Here is an 18,788-nt window from a genome sequence, read left to right on the forward strand (position 1 = left end):
TGTGGATCACAATAAACTGTGGAAAATTCTGAAAGAGATGGGAATACCAGACCACCTGACCTGCCTCTTGAGAAACCTATATGCAGGTCAGGAAGTAACAGTTCGAACTGGACATGGAACAACAGACTGGTTCCAAATAGGAAAAGGAGTGTGTCAAGGCTGTATATTGTCACCCTGCTTATTTAACTTCTATGCAGAGTACATCATGAGAAACGCTGGGCTGGAAGAAGCACAAGCTGGAATTAAGATTGCCGGGAGAAATATCAGTAACTTCAGATATGCAGATGACACCACCCTTATGGCAGAAAGTGAAGAGGAACTAAAAAGCCTCTTGATGAACGAGAAAGAGGGGAGTGAAAAAGTTGGCTTAAAGCTCAACATTCAGAAAACGAAGATCATGGCATCTGGTCCCATCACTTTATGGCAAATAGATGGGGAAACAGTGGAAACAGTGACTGACTATTTTTTTGGGCTCCAAAATCACTGCAGATGGTGATTGCAGCCATGAAATTAAAAGACGCTTACTTCTTGGAAAGAAAGTTATGACCAACCTAGAGAGCATATTCAAAAGCAGAGACATTACTTTGCCAACAAAGGTCCATCTGATCAAGGCTATTGTTTTTTCCAGTGATCATGTATGGATGTGAGAGTTGGACTATAAAGAAAGCTGAGCTGTGAAGAATTGCTGCTTTTGAACTGCTGTGTGGGAGAAGACTCAAGAGTCCCTTGGACTGCAAGGAGATCCAATCAGTCCATCCTAAAGGAGATCAGTCCTGGGTGTTCATTGGAAGGACTGATGTTGAAGCTGAAACTCTAATACTTTGGCTACCTGATGCGAAGAGCTGACTCATTTGAAAAGACCCTCATGCTGGGAAAGATTGAGGGCAGGAGGAGAAGGGGATGACAGAAGATGAGATGGTTGGATGGCATCACCGACTTGGACATGGGTTTGGGTGGACTCCAGGATTTGGTGATGGACAGGGAAGCCTGGCATGCTGCAGTTCATTGGGTCGCAAAGAGTCGGACACGACTGAGTGACTGAACTGAACTGATAAATATACTTACTTAATTACGGGTTAAAATAAAAAATGAAACAACACACTCCCACCAAAACAATTAAAATGCCCTGGTCATTAAATTGACTTCTTTTAAATACCACATGAAGAAAATTTTCTCTCATCTATTAACCTCCTCTAGGAATTTTCATTCTATCTGGATTGTTACTGTTTGTTCTAATCTGAATTTGACTGATATGACTGTAAACATCAGATTGCTTCTTAAAAACTTCTGTCCCCTTTGAGTACTTTATGGCCATGGGCTGCCTTAAATTTTCTCTTGGTTGATTTCTTGGTCCACAAATGGGCTTCCTACCTTGCAGCCACTTGGACTTCCTACCTTGCAGCCATTTGGATTTCCTTTCAATAAAAAGACATCTATCATTTTGTTTTATAGCACAAACATTCATTATTTAATCAATACTTTGAAAAGCTACTATGCCTTTCATCTCTTCCTCAGTTACACATAACATCCCATCTTCTTATATATGAAGTTGAGGAGCTACCCTGTGTCCTGAAATTTGTCTTTGTTGTTATTCAGTCGCCAAGTCCTGTGCAACCACTGAGGCACACCAGACTTCCCTGTCCTTCACTATCTTCCAAAGTTCACTCAAGCTCAGGTCCATTGAGTTGGTGATGCCATTCAACCATCTCATCCTCTGCTGCCCCCTTCTCCTGCCCTCAATCTTTCCCAGTGTGAGGTTTTTTTTTTTTTTTTTTTCCCCAATGAGTCAGTTCTTTACATCAGGTGGCCAAAGTGTTGGAGCTTCAACTTCAGCATCAGTCTTTCCATGGAATATTCAAGACTGATTTCCTTTAGGCTTGAGTGGTTGGATCTCCTTGCAGTCCAAGGAATTCTCAAGAGTCTTCTCCAGCACCACAATTTCAAAGCATCAATTCTTTGTTGCTAAGAATTCTTTATGGGCCAACTCTCACATTCATGCATTACTACTGGAAAAGCCATAGCTTTGACTATACACACCTTTGTTGGCAAAGTGATATCTCTGCTGTTTAACATGCTGTCTAGGTTTGTCACAGCTTTCCTTCTAAGGAGAGGCATCTTTTAATTTCATGGCTGAAGTCACCATCTGCAGTGATTTTGGAGCCCAAGAAAATAAAATCTGTCACTGCTTCTACTTTTTCCCCATCTATTTGCCATGAAGGAATGGGACTGAATACCATGATTTTTATTTTATGAATGTTGAGCTTTAAGCAGCTTTTTCACTCTCCTCTTTCATCCTCATCAAAAGGCTCTTTAGTTCCTCTTCACTTTCTGCCATTAGAGTAGTTTCATCAGAATATCTGAGGTTGTTGATATTTCTCCCAGCAGTCTTGATTCCAGCTTGTGATTCATCCAGCGCAGCATTTCTCATGATATACTCTGCATATAAGTTAAATAAATAAGGTGAGAATATACAGCCTTGATGTATTCCTTTCCCAATTTTGAGCCAGTCAGTATTTCCACATAAGGTTCTAACTGTTGCTTCTTGACCCATATACAGATTTCTCAGGAGACAGGTAAGATGGTCTGGTATTCCCATCTCTTTAAGAATTTTTTACAATTTGTTGTGATCAAAACAGTCAAAGGCTTTAGTGTAATCAATGAAACAGAAGTAGATTTTTTCCTGGAGTTCCCTTGCTTTCTCTATGATCCATTGGGTGTTGGCAATTTGATCTCTTGTTTCTCTCCCTTTTCTAAATGCAGCTTGTACATCTGGAAATTCTTGGTTCATGTACTGCTGAAGACTAGCTTGAAGCATTTTGAGTATAACCTTACTAGCATGAAAAATGAATGCAATTGTCTGGTAGCTTGAACACTGTTCTTTGGTGTCCTACCTACAAGTACGATAATAACAACAGTGAGTTTGGAAAGGGTACAGATTTGATTTGATTTAAAAGGTTAAACAATCTAACACTTCTATGCTTTTTGGAAGTAACATGAAAGAGCCCATCCAGCAGGTGATGAGGGTTAGCCTTGATGGGATAAATTTTCAGCTCACTGGGCTGGTTGTACTTGAATACTGAGTCTTGACTTCGCCCAAAACATCCCATGGTCAATCTCTGTCTCTCCTAGTGAAAGTCAGTGACAGACTTCTGCAAGGGGAAGATCCAATTGCATCTCTAGAATGAAGATCGATACAGTCTCTGCAAGTAAACCATGTCTCACCTTATCCTTTGTAAGAAGGTAAAAAATCAACAGAGCATGAAACGTCTCAGCATTTTTGGTTTGGATAGGTGAGAAAGAGGGGAAATTTCATGCTGTGCTCAATCATCACTGGACGTCAGAAAGATTGTTAAGCTTCAAACTAGAGATAAAGAGATAGCAATATTTTCAGTTCTGCTGTTGGAAATCCTAGCACCAACTCAGTTCAATTGAATTCAGTTTAACAAGCATTCATTAAGTATCAACACTGTTGTATGACTTTATGCTGAAAAAAAAAAAAAAAAAAGGCCCCTCTGTCTGTTAATTCTATTATTTTATGTCAGAATCTTCTAGGTGCTGAGGATAAGCATGTAGTGAGAGAAAACTGTGCAGACACAGAAGATATATTGTGATAAATGCTAGTACATGCATGCTAAGTCACTTCAGTTGTGTCTGACTCCTTGTGATCCTATGGATTGTAGCCTGCCAGGCTCCTCTGTTCATGAGACTCTCCTGCCTGGATAAATGCTAGAGGATATGAATAAAATACTGTGGAGGAAAACACAAGCTATGTATTCAAAGAAAAAACAGGTGATTTTTCAGTTGGGACTTGCCGGTGGAGGAGGAAGAATTTAGTTTACTTCATTTTGACATTTATTTATTGAGATATAAACTGTGTGCTGGATGGGCACGGTCACTGGAGAGGCAAGCAGATGCTCTCATCAACGTGTTATAGCAAGTGGAGGCAACAGTCTGAAAAAGCTTGTAACCCAGTAGAAGAGACACATAAGTTTATAAGAAAAGGTCTCATTTGTAAACTTGTTCAACATATCTGCTTTCCAAGGCAATCTTTGCTCTGTTTCGCCTTCACAATGGCAGTAACAGTCTCAGGAAAATGCCAGGGAAATAAGTAAGGATAAGTGCAAAGATATGATGACCAAGAAGTTTCCAGCACATTTATGGATTAGAGTGCATATATACAATGGAATACAACACAACAGTCCAAAATGGTGCAAAGAAGTAGAATATAGGAAGTTATTTATGATATACAGTTGAGTTAAAAACACAGGTAGTAGTATCATATTGCAATGTGATTCCATGCCTGTAAATTTTTACTGTACTTTCACAGGAAAAAAAAAAAAATAAAAGAAGACGCCCTAATGATGGCTCTCTTTGAATGGAGGGATTTTGAAGAGGGGCTATGAACTGCTCCTTTCTCTTCTCCTCTCCTTCCCTCTTCTCTTCTCCCTCTCTTGCTCTTTCCCACTTCATCCTTTCTTCCCTTTCTCCTCATATCCCCTTTATTCTCCTTCTCATCATCCTTCTCCGTCCTCTTTGCCTTTTTCTTCTCTCTTCCTCCTCACCCCTTCTTCTTGTATTTTCTTCATGTGCATTCTCATTCTTTTTCTGCTACTAAACTAAATTACTTCAGTACTTAAAAAAAAGCCCAGAAAGAGTTAAACAATATATTCTTTAAGCCAAATAAGCACTTCAACAGTCCTCCTTTTATGGTGTTTACTTACCAAGAGAAGCCAGTATCATTGAAAGGAAAGGTATCATTACTATAATTGCTGCTATTGTTATTCTATTACTTTGGACTGGTAATATTTTGAGGTTTTGACTGGTGTGATCTATTCATTCCCAGATCTTTAGACACAAATAATCTGCAGAACTAGAAACAAAGGCTACAAACACTTGCTACAGACAAATTTAGAAGACATTTTTATAGGATAAATTTTCCTATTGGCAGAGGTCATGGGAAAAAAAATGGTCACAGACTGGGGAAGAGACAGGAAGGTATGATAGAAAAGACTGGAGAGCCTCAATCTGAGACCCCTAGGGCTGCAAGGAGGGACCACTAAGTGATAGCCCTCCACTTACCATCCATGGACCTTCTAGTCAGACTGATGTTCGTCCATGCCTGAGAGTCTGCTCATCTCCCCTGCATCTGTGTGGACACTGTCTTAGCCTGAGCAAACTGCTGTCCAATTCCCATTTTACTGACAGAGGAGTGGAGATTTTAGGAGGCTGAGCACTACTGAGAAGTTTTCAGCAGGGTTGACGCTAGAACTTGAGCTCATGAATCTTTGTTGAGAACTCTTTCCAGTAGCCCCTAATATTGTCTAGAGTCTGATTTGTGGATCACAGTTATTCAAAGTCAATGGCTCTGCTCCTCATTACTCTTTGAGCAATTATTCCTTCTTGTGATGAGAAATAAACAAGATGGTGACAGGCTCCTGAGGTTGTTTTGTCATTTTCTAACCTGGCCCTCCATTTCTGCAGCTAGAGACAGGGTTATTTTTGGTGAAATCCTTGCTGTAAAGTACACCAATCAATTTTCCTTACAAATGATTTCTAACATGTAATTATGTAATCATGCACTCTCATAAACAAGCCAGGCCTTGACATAGAGTGATGGGGTGCAGTAATATTTTAAATAAAAGATGATCACACAGCCGTTTATTTCATAGTTCAATTTCCATGGTTGGAAACTCTACATTAATGGCAATTTCAAGATTAGCAGCAAGCTAAATGGGAAACTCTTTGAGCCAATGACTTGGACATAAACAAATGTTCAAAAATAACATCCCACAACTGTTTGCAAAGTCTGACAGAGTTTTAGGGCTTTCTGCAAAGCAGAGGGTGCAAAGAGTACCAGATTCATCAAATTCTGGCAGCGATCTGCTCAAAAATAATGGTTTTGTCTACAAATGGAAACTGCTAACAGCTTTATTCGCCACTGCAATAGTCTTTCCATCTGTTTGGGTTTTATAATCATGTCGCCTTTGGAAAATTACAACACAGAGCATATTCTTTTGGAGGTCTGTTGTTGAGCTGAGTATGCGGGGCCATGAAAGGGTGACAACACTGAAGAGTTGCCCTGCAAAAGCATTACAACCATTGCGACCCCAAAAGGCTCAGGCCGGTGTGGAGCATCAGATTGTGTTTAGCAAAGCACAATTGAAGAAACTTTCCGTACACTTGAATAGCCACCATCTCACACTTCAGTGCTTTGGTATAATGGCTGCTCTTTCTCTTCTCTTCCTTCTTTTTCCTTCCTTACTCCCTGCCCTCAACCCTCATGTCCCTATCAAAATACATTATTACCTAATATATTCTAAATCATGAGGGATCTGAACACCTCCTCCATCCTGTGATCTCAGGAAAGAAAATAATCCCTTTGTATTTTCAGATCCTTTGCCAAGAGCCCAACTCAGGGTGGGTGTTTAGTACCTAGTGAAAGTGTCAGTTACTCAGTCATGTCTGACTCTTTGAGACCCCATGGACTGTAGCCCACAAGGCTCCTCTATCCATGGAATTCTCCAGGCAAGAATATTGCAGTGGGTGGCCCATTCCCTTCTCCAGGGGATCTTCCTGACCTAGGGATGGAATCTGATCTCCCACATTGCAGGCAGATTCTTTACCCTCCGAGTCACCAGGGAAGCCAGTTTAGTACCTAAGTGGTGAGTAAATGAATGAATGATGTAGGATTTTTTGATGTATCTTAAAATGTATCTTACGCTATATCTTATGATGCTTTATACATGATGCTTTTTACATTTATTATATATGATGCTTTATAAAACCTTGTGTACTTTGTAAAACATTTTCACTGATACTGTCCTCACAATCATATACGTGGACATCATTGTCCCAGTGTGTTACTTTGAGTCCTTCAAGAGGCAGATGCTAAGAAGTCATAAACTTTGCAAGAGATTGATTATGGACATTGGCCTTGAGGGGAAATGGTGAAGGAGTAGTGGTGGATAGGAGAATCATTGGGCCGTGATGCAGGTGTTACTCTCATGGAGGAAAGAGGAAGGAATTTGGGGTAGCAAAAGAGTCTTTGATTTTCAGTTCAAAGAAAGTTTTGACAAAGCTGAAAGGGCAAAGTCAATGGTCAGAGTAGTCCCAAGTCTCCCAGAAATGCACCTGTTTCTCCCAAAAGCAACCCTGGCATATCAGATTTTGGCTGGTGGTGCTAGTATGGTGATGAAGTTCAGACAGCATGGGGCCCTTGGTCAATTACATTCCATGAAGTGGAAGACTTGAGAGGTACATTTTTTATGGCCACCACATTCTATTTTATAGATAAGGAAGCTGAGACCCAGAGAGATGAAGAGACATTCTCATGGTCTCATGAATGGCAAAGTGATGATTAATGCCAGGTTTCTGAAATATAACCCATGTCTTTTTTCACAGACATAGCAGTGGCTTCATTTTTGTCTGCTGATCCCCTAACCCATCTGACGAGCACTGTTAGTTCAGAAGAGAAGAGAACAGCAAGTCAAACACTGGGTTGGCTAAACCCACTGGACAAGAGAATAGATGGGGATGGAGTTTCTTTTACTCCTGGTAGAAAACAAAGCATAAAGCTGGAAGATGAAGACTAGATGTCTCATCCTCGGGTGGAAGGATGTGAGACCGCTAACGCTGTCAGAATTAATATATGCCATATGAAAGATCGACTGTCTTGATGATTCAACAGCAGAGTTTGCTCTAGAGAATCACATTAGTTTCCTGAAGGTAGAGATGTTCTTGGGGGCTTTCTTAACGGCTGTTTTCCCAGCACCTTGACAGTGCTTGGTACAGAGGCATAATATAATTACCTTTCTTGAATGAATAAATCTCACTCTTGCCTTGGAAGGGACTTCGGCAGACATCCAATGTACTTTAGAAGATGATGAGCCACTGAGTAATTGCTAAGACACTTCCCAGAGGGAATGAGACCCTGAGACTCTCGACTCCTTGTACAGGGGTCAGTCCCCCTTCCATCTGGGGCCACTCTGAGATGAGGCCTTTACTCTTTACCCAAGAGAAAGTAGGATTAATATTAGAATCTTTAGCATCTTTAATCAAATGGAAGACTAAGCTCGTCCATTTTTGAGCTTAAACATCAGTGTGGTGAGTATATGAAAAACATTCTTAAACAAGAACAAGTGGATTAGAACAGTCATATGGACAAAGCAATGCATGTAACCTAATATGATGAGACCAATATTTTAGGACTATCACAGGAAATCCCAGTTTATGGATTGTACATAGCAGAGAATTGGAAGGGAACTGGCATACATGTTAATTGCCATTTTCTAGCTTTTCCAAAACACTAGCCTTGAGGGATTACAATGCAGAATTGAAAGTTGATTTGCTTATCCACTTAGTAAATATTTACCGAGCACCAGTTCTGCACCAGGCAATAGGCTAGGCTCTTAAGATTAATGGCAATAAAACCCTATTCCTTCTTTATAGCATCGAGCATCCAGTGGAAGTGAAAGTGGCTCAGTCTTGTCCGACTCTTTGCAACCCCATGGGCTATACAGCCCGTGGAATTCTCCAGGCCAGACAGGCAGTAAATGCACAAACACAATAATGCCAGATAGTTGGAAACGTTATCAGAGAAATACCCAGGGTATGGGAGGCAAAATAATTCTGTGGTCATGGGGAGGCTCAGACAGTGAAGCTGACTTGTGATCTGGATGATAAGAAGGAGTTGGCTCTGTGAAGATGCGAAGGCAAGAGTTCCAGGGAAGAGGAGGAGCCAGTGCCTCCAGCAAGACCTAGGGTGTTTGAGGAGCAGCAGGAAGGCCAGTGTGGATGGAGTGCAGTCTGGGAGGTGCACAGGACGTGAGATGAGAAGTAGGTAGGGCCAGGTTCTACAGGACTTTGTAGGCAGAGCAGGGAGTTTGGGTTTTATCTTAAGGATGTTGAAAGTCACTGGAGGCTTTTAACTAGACGTGTCACAACCTGATTTATATTAAAAAAAAAAAGTGTTCCTCGGAGAGGCAAGTGTGAGTGGAAGGAGACCAGCCGAAACTATTGCCAGAGTCCAGGTGACAGCTAGAGGGAGCTTGAGCTGAGCTGGATGGACAGCTGGAAATAGCCAGGTGGACAATATGGAGAGAGAGGTTTCTGGCGGAAGGATGGCAGTGTCTATAAGAGGAGAGGTGATGGAGTACAGGGGCTCACACGCAATTTGCAGTGGCTGCAGTATTGATTGTGCACTGGGTAGAAAGGAAAAATGTGAAATAGGGTGGGTGACCTCTACTTCACAGAGCTGTTGAGGAGACAGCTTGAGGCAAGCCACTGCCCCTCTCTGTGCCTCGGTTTTCTCTTCAGTAAAACGGGGAGTGGTGTCACAGCACAGTTAATAAAATCCCTTCCTCTCTGCCATTCCCCTGCAACTCAGGATGGGAAACCTCATTGAAAGGTCTTGCGTCCATGACATTAGCAAGGCTGGGGTTTCACTGTGTGGATGTTCATGACCCTGGGTGCCCGGAACATGCTTTTCAAAGTCAGAATGATAAATGAATAACGGAAAGAAGCATTGGATGTCACTATTGTTGAAAACCCCTTTCCTGGGCAACACAAAGCAGGAGAGTCCTGGCACAGGCTCTTTATCTGGTTCCCCGTGCTTGTCAGAGGTGAGTCTCCAAACTGTCCTGAACGCAGGAAGCCCTTCTGCAGCAAACAGCAGAAGCCAAGACAAAATGATTACCAATTTATATTTTTGCTTTAAGAAACTGCTTGACAATAACACTTCCTATATGCCAGACACGGGTCCAAGCAGTTCATTTGTAACAGTTTATGTGATGTGCTCAGGTACCATGACATTGATGATATTATTCTTCCCATTTTAGAGAGGGTAAAAGGGAGGACTAAAAAGGTAATTAGTTGCTTGAGGCTTTGTGCCTTTTTACAGCTGCTCTCAATTTGCAAAGTAGCAGAAAACACCCTGGATTCAGCCTTTAGGGACTGGGCTTTGCCGACAGGCAGGGTGTGACCTTGGCTTGCAAATCACCTGATGAAGGTTTGCACTTGATTTCTTCATCTGCGAAGTGGGGCTCATGACAGCTACCTCAGGGCACCATTGGGAGCATTGAAGTACATTGTGTAAAGAACCTGATGCACTAAATGTTAGTCTTCTCCACACATAAAGGTGCTTTGTAAACCACAGTTACCCCCCAAAATTAATACAAGACCCCCTGAGTATTTCTAGGCAATTGACTTGGTTTTGTACAAAAATATCATTTAATGTGAAGAGATGTGTAGCATGAAAGAATTCTTAGGGTTTTCAGGTTTTTGCATGTGCATGGAGAAAGGTGTTGAGGTAAATGATTCCTCTGGAGTTTAGAAAATGGTGAGTCAGAAATTTGAACAAGTTGAAATTAATTTCAGGCAATATTTCCTTTTGCTTTACAAAGTCAGCACTGAAGAAGTAAACCAAATACTTACTAAGAGCTCAGCCATATTCTGGGGTTCCCTGGTGACTGCCGGGGAAGGATCTGCCTGCCATTGTAGGAGACTTGGGTGTGATCCCTCGGTCAGGAAGATTCCCTGGAGAGGAGATGGTAACCCACTCCAGTAGTCTTGCCTGGAGAATCCCATGGATAGAGGAACCTGGCGGGGCTCAATCCATGGGGTCGTGAAAGAGTCAAATATGAATTAGCAACTAAACAACAGCCCAGAGGAAATCGCAATTCTAAAAGATGCATTTACTCCAGTGTTTATTGCAGCGTGATCTACAGTAGTTGGGACATGAAGGAAACCTAGCTATCCGCTGATGGAGGATTGGATAAAGGAGATGTGGTACAGTATAATATAATACAGTATTACGCAGCTATGAAAGGAACAAAACTGTGTCATTTGCAGAGACGTGGATGAACCTGGAGGCTGTCATATAGAATGAGGTAAGTCAGAAAGAGAAAAACAAACAATGTATATTCACGCATCTATGTAGAAAGTGAGCCTGTGGGTGGTCCAACATCTTAAATTCCTCTAGAAGTATATGAAATCTCTGGGGGAATGTTGGTGAAGAATATGGGTAAGTTATTCCAGGGGCCCGTGTTGGACTTCCATCACTGATGGAATGATTCCATGCATGATGGAATGCATCAGTGCATCAATGATGCTTCCATGTTGGACAAGCATCATCCTGCAATTCAGCTTTACCACTCACAAAGCAGACACTGCATTTTAATTCCTGTGTATCTCTCGGGTCTACTTACCTAGCAGACCAAAATCCTTATGTGAGAAGAGAGTGACGTGTTGGCGTTCTCAAACCTCAGCAACGTTACACACAGCACTCCATCCAGACGCACCAGGGTGATGGATTTCATGGTTGTAAGGAAAGGCAGATTTCCCCACCAAATTCAGCTGCTGCCTCCACGTCCCCGCCACTGTTTCTCCCTGTCGTTTACGCTGTGTCCCCCTCTGCTTCTCACCCATATCCTTCTTCTGCTATGACTGTCATGTCCTTGAAGGGGAGGTACGGTGTGATTTAATGAGCCCTGGGAAACAAACAGACTAACACATAGATAAACTTCCCCTCTTGTCACCATTCAGCCTGTGGGCTGTGCATCCATCTATTGTTTGTGGGGAAAGATGATAGTTCTGGGAGAGAAAGTTTAATTAAGTGTGGGTTGAGTGCCTACTGCTTTTGGAACTTCAGGAAATTTAATTAGCTACCTGAGACTCAGTTTCCTCATATGAGAAATGAAAGATGCCAACTTGAACAACTCCTGTGTGGAGTAAATGTGCTTATCGTGAGTGTCTAATGCTGTGTATGCCACCGTTAGGTTTATTAGCATGGATAATACCTTTCTTGGATAGGGATGATCTGGGTGTGAGTGCTAAGTCGCTGCAGTCGTGTCTTACTTTTTGCAACCCTATGGACTGAAGCCCACCAGGCTCCTCTGTTCATGGGATTCTCCAGGCAAGAATACTGGAGTGGGTTGCCATGCCCTAATCCAGGGGATCATCCTGATCCAGGGATTGAGCCATGTTCTTAAGTATACCTGTATTTGCAGGAAGGTTTTTTTTTTACCACTAGCTCCAACTGGGAAGCCCTAGGAAGGATGTACATTTTGTAAAATGAGGTAGCCAAAGTTCTGACACGTTAAGTAAATTGCAGAGCTAGGATTCACAGCCAGCCTGCTCTTTTCCCCATTACATTACTTTCTCTGTCTCCCCATGTAGGATCCTTCATATCATCTGCAATGATGGGCAGAGGTTGCTTCCGGTCCCTTCCACAGGGTCCTCCCACAATTCCCCAGTCAGACAGAAAGATAATGTCTGTTAAAGGGATGCCTAACCTATTCCGTGGTCTTCTTAAGAATAATTTTTATTATATTTTATTTTTAATCACTCCCTATTTTCTTTACTTTTCCTGGCCACATTGCATAGCATGCGGAATCTTACTTTTCCAACCAGGGATTGAACCCTTGACCCCTGCAGTGGAAGCACCGAGTCTTAACAACTAGACCACCAAGGAAATCCTAATAATTTTGACTTCTGTTGGGAAAGTTTCCCACAAGAAACTGTGCCTTTTTCTTCCTTCCTGAGATATGAGTGAACCCCCTTTAAAATGGCAGTCTTTCAGGCCACAATTAGAAAAAGCCATGCTGGGTGGAATGCCAAATGCAAGAATATCAACCTGATTAGAAATGAATGCCGAAACCAAAAAAATCAGTATAAATGGTAAGCAAATGAAGAGAGACCCAAAAGACACATCATTTTTTTTTTTAATAGTTATAAATGAGATAGGACTTAGAGGCTGATGGTGGTTTCTTGTGTAGAAGAAAAACATAGTGACTCTCCTGAGGTCCATTGATCTGAACAAGAGTAACTTTCTCATCACACACTCAGCACACAAGCTTCAGTCACTGAGAAAGCAAACAGGAAGAATTACTAGGGCTCTAGAAGGTTTGGGGTTACAGGTAACTTCTTGATGAGAAAGTCAGCATTGGGTATATTTTCCTGCATAAAGTTCAAAAGTTGACCCAATCTCTCTCTCAAAGGATTAAACTGTCTTTCAAGAATTTATTTTACTTAGAGAAAGAGAGACAGGGGGAGACAAAAGAACATAAAGAGAGAATGAAACCTGCTGAAGGAGATTGTGAGACAGAGATAGAAAGATGCCCAAAAGAAGACAGATTGATAGCAGTGGGGAGAGTAGGTGCCATCTATGATGAGGAAAAAGAAAATATTATAGTCTGGGGAGGCTTCCAGCCCATTTGACAAGCTTTATTTGCTTTTTCTATCAGAAACTCTGGGGAAAGACGTAATCATTTCTCGATTGGAATTTGATTCCTTCTTCGCTGTGTAGGTGGGAAATAACTTTGGATTGCCGTGTTGGTCTTAAGTTTACCACACGTACTTGAGTCTTGCTCCTGTATTGCAGCCATCTGTTGGTAATAAATATCTGTGTGATTGCCATCTGTGGGTGGAGATGGAGAACGGCACACTTTATTCAGGGAACTGTGCATATATTTTTTTCATTCCAAGAAGGATCCTGGCACAAAAGACAGGAATTAACTCTAGGAACCATACGTCTCATAGAAATAGATATTTTTAGACAAGACTGCAATGGAGATAGAAGCTTCAGCACCACAATTCAAGCTTGTGTTGAGCTTGGACAAGAACTTAACTCTGTGTCTCAATTTTTGCATCCTAAAAAAGAGGATGATGTCCCCATAGGGTTTTGGTAAAGGGGTTCCCTGGTGGATCAGATGGTAAAGAATCTGCCTGCAATGCAGGAGACCTAGGTTTGATCCCTGGGTTGGGAAGATTCCCTGGAGAAGGGGAAGGTTACCCGCTCCGGTATTCTTACCTGGAGAATTCCATGGACAGAGGAGTCTGGAAGGCTATAGTCCAAGGGGTTGCAAAGAGTCAGACATGGCTGAGTGACTCAATGACATTTATGAAAGGCTTAGCAAATATCTGGGACCACATGGTAAGTTGAATCAATCAGGATTCATTCATGGAAGCAGGAATTTTAACTGATAATTTTAACAGAGATCATTTAATATACAAAATTGATTAAATAAGGATTGGGAAATTAAACAGGAGGGAAAAAAACAAACCCACTGAAGCAGCAAGAGATAGTAACTGGAGAAATGAGGGAAAGAGGTACGGTTGTCAGAACTTAAAGGAGAAGATTGGGACCAAGACCTCTGCGTTGGGGACACTGTTCAGCCTGCACCAGTGTTTCTGAGGGAGCACAAGGAGGCTATTTCTGGGAGTGTCATCCATCTGTACACCCATTCATCCATTCACCTACCATCCATTCATCCATCCATTCATTCACCCATCTATCTATTCACCCATCCATCCATCCATCCATTTATCCACCCATCTAGTCATCCATTTATCCAGCTGTCCATCCATCCATTCACCCATCTATCCATTCATCCATATGTCTATACATTTATCCATCCATCCATCCATCCATCCATTCATTTATCTATCTATCCATCCATCCATCCATCTTATTCATCTTCCTTTTATTCCTTCAGTTTTTCCATCTATTGAGCCCACAAATTCTAGATCATGATGTGCTTACTTACAATATGTCAAACTGAGTAGTCAGTGCTGGAACCATTACACATTTTTGCCATATGGTTCTTGCTCTCAAGGAGCTCACATTCTAATAGGGGAGACAGGCATATAAAAACCAAATTAAGACAAAATGGTAAATGCCTTTATATAAACAAAGTACCATTTTTTTGTCTGATGGGTATCATTAATATAAATCTAAAGCAATAGGTTCCTGGGATGTTCAGTGTAGCATGTTAACCAAGTAGTGAAAAGCCTGGTTTCAGATCCTAGATCTTGCATTACTGACAGTCATCTTAGCAAGTTCACTAAACTTTTTTGTGCTTTTGTTTCTTCATATTTAAAAATGTAACGAATGATATACTACTTAGTTCATGAGATTGCCAGTTGGATTAAATAAAGCACTTAGAATCATGTCTAGCTCATGGAAAGCATTAAGCATGTTGGCTAACATTAACATTTCTATAGTACCTTGGACTTCCCTGGTGGCTCAGATGGTAAAACGGCTGCCTACGATGCAGGAGACCCAAGTTCGATCCCTGGGTTGGGAAGATCCCCTGGAGAAGGAAATGGCAACCCACTCCAGTATTCTTGCCTGGAAAATCCCATGGATGGAAGATCCTGTTAGGCTACAGTTCATGGGGTCACAAAGAGTCGGACACAACTGAGTGATTTCACTTCACTTCACTTTACTTAGACTTTAAATTCATTATTGCATTTCATCCTTAAGAATTTTCCCTGCCCTGGAGCAATAGACAGGTTATTTATTGCTTTATAAATGGTACAGTGACACCCAGAGAGATTATATTTTGGGGGAACGTCACAGAACTGCAGAGCAGTGGAGCTAGCAACCTTTCTCATTTCTTCTATAATGGTCTTTCTCTTATGCCATGAAGCATCCCATATTGACTTGGAAAAGAAACTGCTGTTTCCAAGTGTCATAGCTGCTGACTGGCTGCAGCTGGGCTGACTGTAAACAGAGCCAAATGACACAGGCTGCTGCCTAACCAAGTCATTGCTGCTTTTCCTGCATCTGTCACTCAATACACAGTCCCTGGTGGTCAAGGGACAGAAGGCGTGGGTCCAAGAGCTGCCAAACACCAAATACCCATCTTAATGGTGGCAGGCTGTCACCTCCATCCAAGTCCTTGATGGGAAAATGGCTCCCATGCGAGTCCATAAAATTAAGAATTCAAGGTCCTTTAAAATCACAACTAGGTTTGGAGTTTGAAATCACTCAAGAGTGAGATATTTTTGATCGATATTCCATTCAAAATGTGGTTAGATTTCCTTGATTGTTTCATTTGGCTTTGGGGTCTGGACCTGTGACAGTGCGTCAGGACTCTGAACACTGAAGTCTGTGAAGCAGAGAGAGAGAGGAGGAGAGACTGGTATAAAAGCGCAGGGCTTCCCAGAAGGAAGATGCAGACCACACCTGTAGCTGCCATAGAGTTAGAGGAGGTGTGATTATGAAAATGGGTGTGGAAGACGTGGGGTCCCACTCGCTGAAGCTAACATCTTATGCCATGTGCTGAGCCCTGAAGCTCTTGCTTTCCAAGAGATCCTAGGTTAGTTGGGGAGAGATAGAAACACATAATTATATTACATGGATATGAAATGATACAGCTGTGCACAGGTAGCCCAGAAGGGGAAACAGTTCATACTGCATCTGGGAATCTGAGTTTTATAAGTGAATGCCAACTACATGGGGTTTTAAAGCGTGAGTAGGTTTTCCAGACATGATTGAGGCAGTGCATTCTAAGTACAGGCCATTGAATATATAAGGAGCTAGAATCTATGCCCATGTTTTTTATTTGGTCACACCACACGGCTTGTGGGATCTTAGTTGCCCAGTCAGGGGTTGAACTCAGGCCCTGGCAGTGAAAGCACCCAGTCCTAACCACTGAACCACCAGGGAATTTCCCTTGTGTGTATTTTGCTTAACCCATGTTAGTTTCCTAAACAGTGGTACCAATTACCAACACTTAGTGCTATCTTTTAAATTTTTGCTAAGCTGCTGCTGCTGCTAAGTTGCTTCATTCATGTCCGACTCTGTGCGACCCCACAGACGGCAGCCCACCAGGCTCCCCCATCCCTGGGATTCTCTAGGCAAGAATACTGGAGTGGGTTGCCATTTCCTTCTCCAGTGCATGAAAGTGAAAAGTCAAAGTGAAGTTGCTCAGTCGTGTCCGACTCTTCGCGACCCCATGGACTGCAGCCAACCCGGCTCCTCCGTCTATGGGATTTTCCAGGCAAGAGTACTGGAGTGGGGTGCCATTGCCTTCTCCAAGCTAGTGGGTGTCAAATAGTATCTCATTGTGGTTTGGTGGTGGTTTAGTTGCTAAGCCGTGTCTGACTCTTGAGACCCCGTGGACAATATAGCCTGCTTGGCTCCTCTGTCCATGAGATTTTCCAGGCAAGAATACTAGAGTGGGTTGCCATTTCCTTCTCCAGCATTGTGGTTTAATTTGCATTTATTAAGTAGGTGCTAAAGCTGAAACTCCAGTACTTTGGCCACCTCATGCGAAGAGTTGACTCATTGGAAAAGACTCTGATGCTGGGAGGGATTGGGGGCAGGAGGAGAAGGGGACGACAGAGGATGACATGGCTGGATGGCATCACTGACTCGATGGACGTGAATCTGAGTGAACTCCAGGAGTTGGTGATAGACAAGGAGGCCTGGCGTACTGCGATTCATGGGGTTGCAAAGAGTCGGACACGACTGAGTAACTGAACTGAGCTGAACGAGGTGCAGTGTCTTTTCATATGTTTATTGTCAATTTACGTTTTCTGTGCAATACCTGTTCCTGACTTCTGCCCATTTTTCTATCTGGGTTGTTTGTATTTTTCTTATTAATTTGTAGAAGTTTTCATATATTCTGAATACTAACCTTTGTTAATTTTGTAAATACATTCTATGTGTTTATTCTCATATGTATATTTTATATCAATACATTTCCTATGTTTCATATATATAAATTATATATTATTACAGATAAAATTTATATGTAATTAATTTAATTACATAGAAATATTATTAAATTAGTTCCATTTTAAATAAATAAATCAAATCTCTCATATATTTTCATAAATACAATGTATATCTACATGTCTACCTATTTACATAGATTGATACATCTCCTACGGTTCATCTTATCATTTTAAATTATTTACTGACATATCTAAGAAATAGGCAAGTTCTGTTTGCTTGAACTAAAGAACTAAAATAGTTCTTTGCCATGAATCATAGGGATTAGCTCTTTTATATATATTTAAAAAGTATAAAAGTTTTGCCTTTGATATTTATTTATTTTTTTAAAAATTTTTATTTTTATTTTTTTTAATTTTAAAATCTTTAATTCTTACATGTGTTCCCAAACATGAACCCCCCTCCCACCTCCCTCCCCATAACATCTCTGTGGGTCATCCCCATGCACCAGCCCCAGGCATGCTGTATCCTGCGTCAGACATAGACTGGCGATTCAATTCTTACATGATAGTATACATGATAGAATGCCATTTTCCAAAATCATCCCACCCTCTCCCTCTCCCTCTGAGTCCAAAAGTCCGTTATACACAGCTGTGTCTTTTTTCCTGTCTTGCATACAGGGTCGTCATTGCCATCTTTCTAAATTCCATATATATGTGTTAGTATACTGTATTGGTGTTTTTCTTTCTGGCTTACTTCACTCTGTATAATCGGCTCCAGTTTCATCCATCTCAGCAGAACTGATTCAAATGAATTCTTAAATATGTCAACTATTTAGAATCAGTTTTAGTGTATCATGTGATATAGACATCCATGATATTCTGTTTTTCAAAACAGCTAACTGATTCTTCCAGCACCATTTTTTTGAATGGTCCACAGTGTCTGAAATACTAACTTTGAAATATATCACATTTCTAGAAGTAGCTTATTATTTCAGTTAACAAAAGATTAATTTAAAAACCTTTTGTGAAACATCCTGAAGTACATATTATCTTTACATAATATAACTTGAGCAGTGTTACATGAAAAATTACACAGATTCTTTTGACAACACTGTCCGTGTTCCTCTCACTTGGAGAGGTGAAAAATGAATCAAATTACACAGGGGTTTGAGGGACCTAGGATTTTATTTCATAAACTATAAGAAGCCATCAAGCTTTGGTTTCACCAAAGTAGTCCCATAAGGACCTTGGTTTTCCAACAGAGTATGTTTTGATACTTCACTTAATATTTTGGAATCAGCATCATTCCGTTCATCAAATATCAT

This window comes from Budorcas taxicolor, chromosome 6, assembly GCF_023091745.1.
Source record: "Budorcas taxicolor isolate Tak-1 chromosome 6, Takin1.1, whole genome shotgun sequence".
In the NCBI taxonomy this organism is placed as follows: Eukaryota; Metazoa; Chordata; class Mammalia; order Artiodactyla; family Bovidae; genus Budorcas; species Budorcas taxicolor.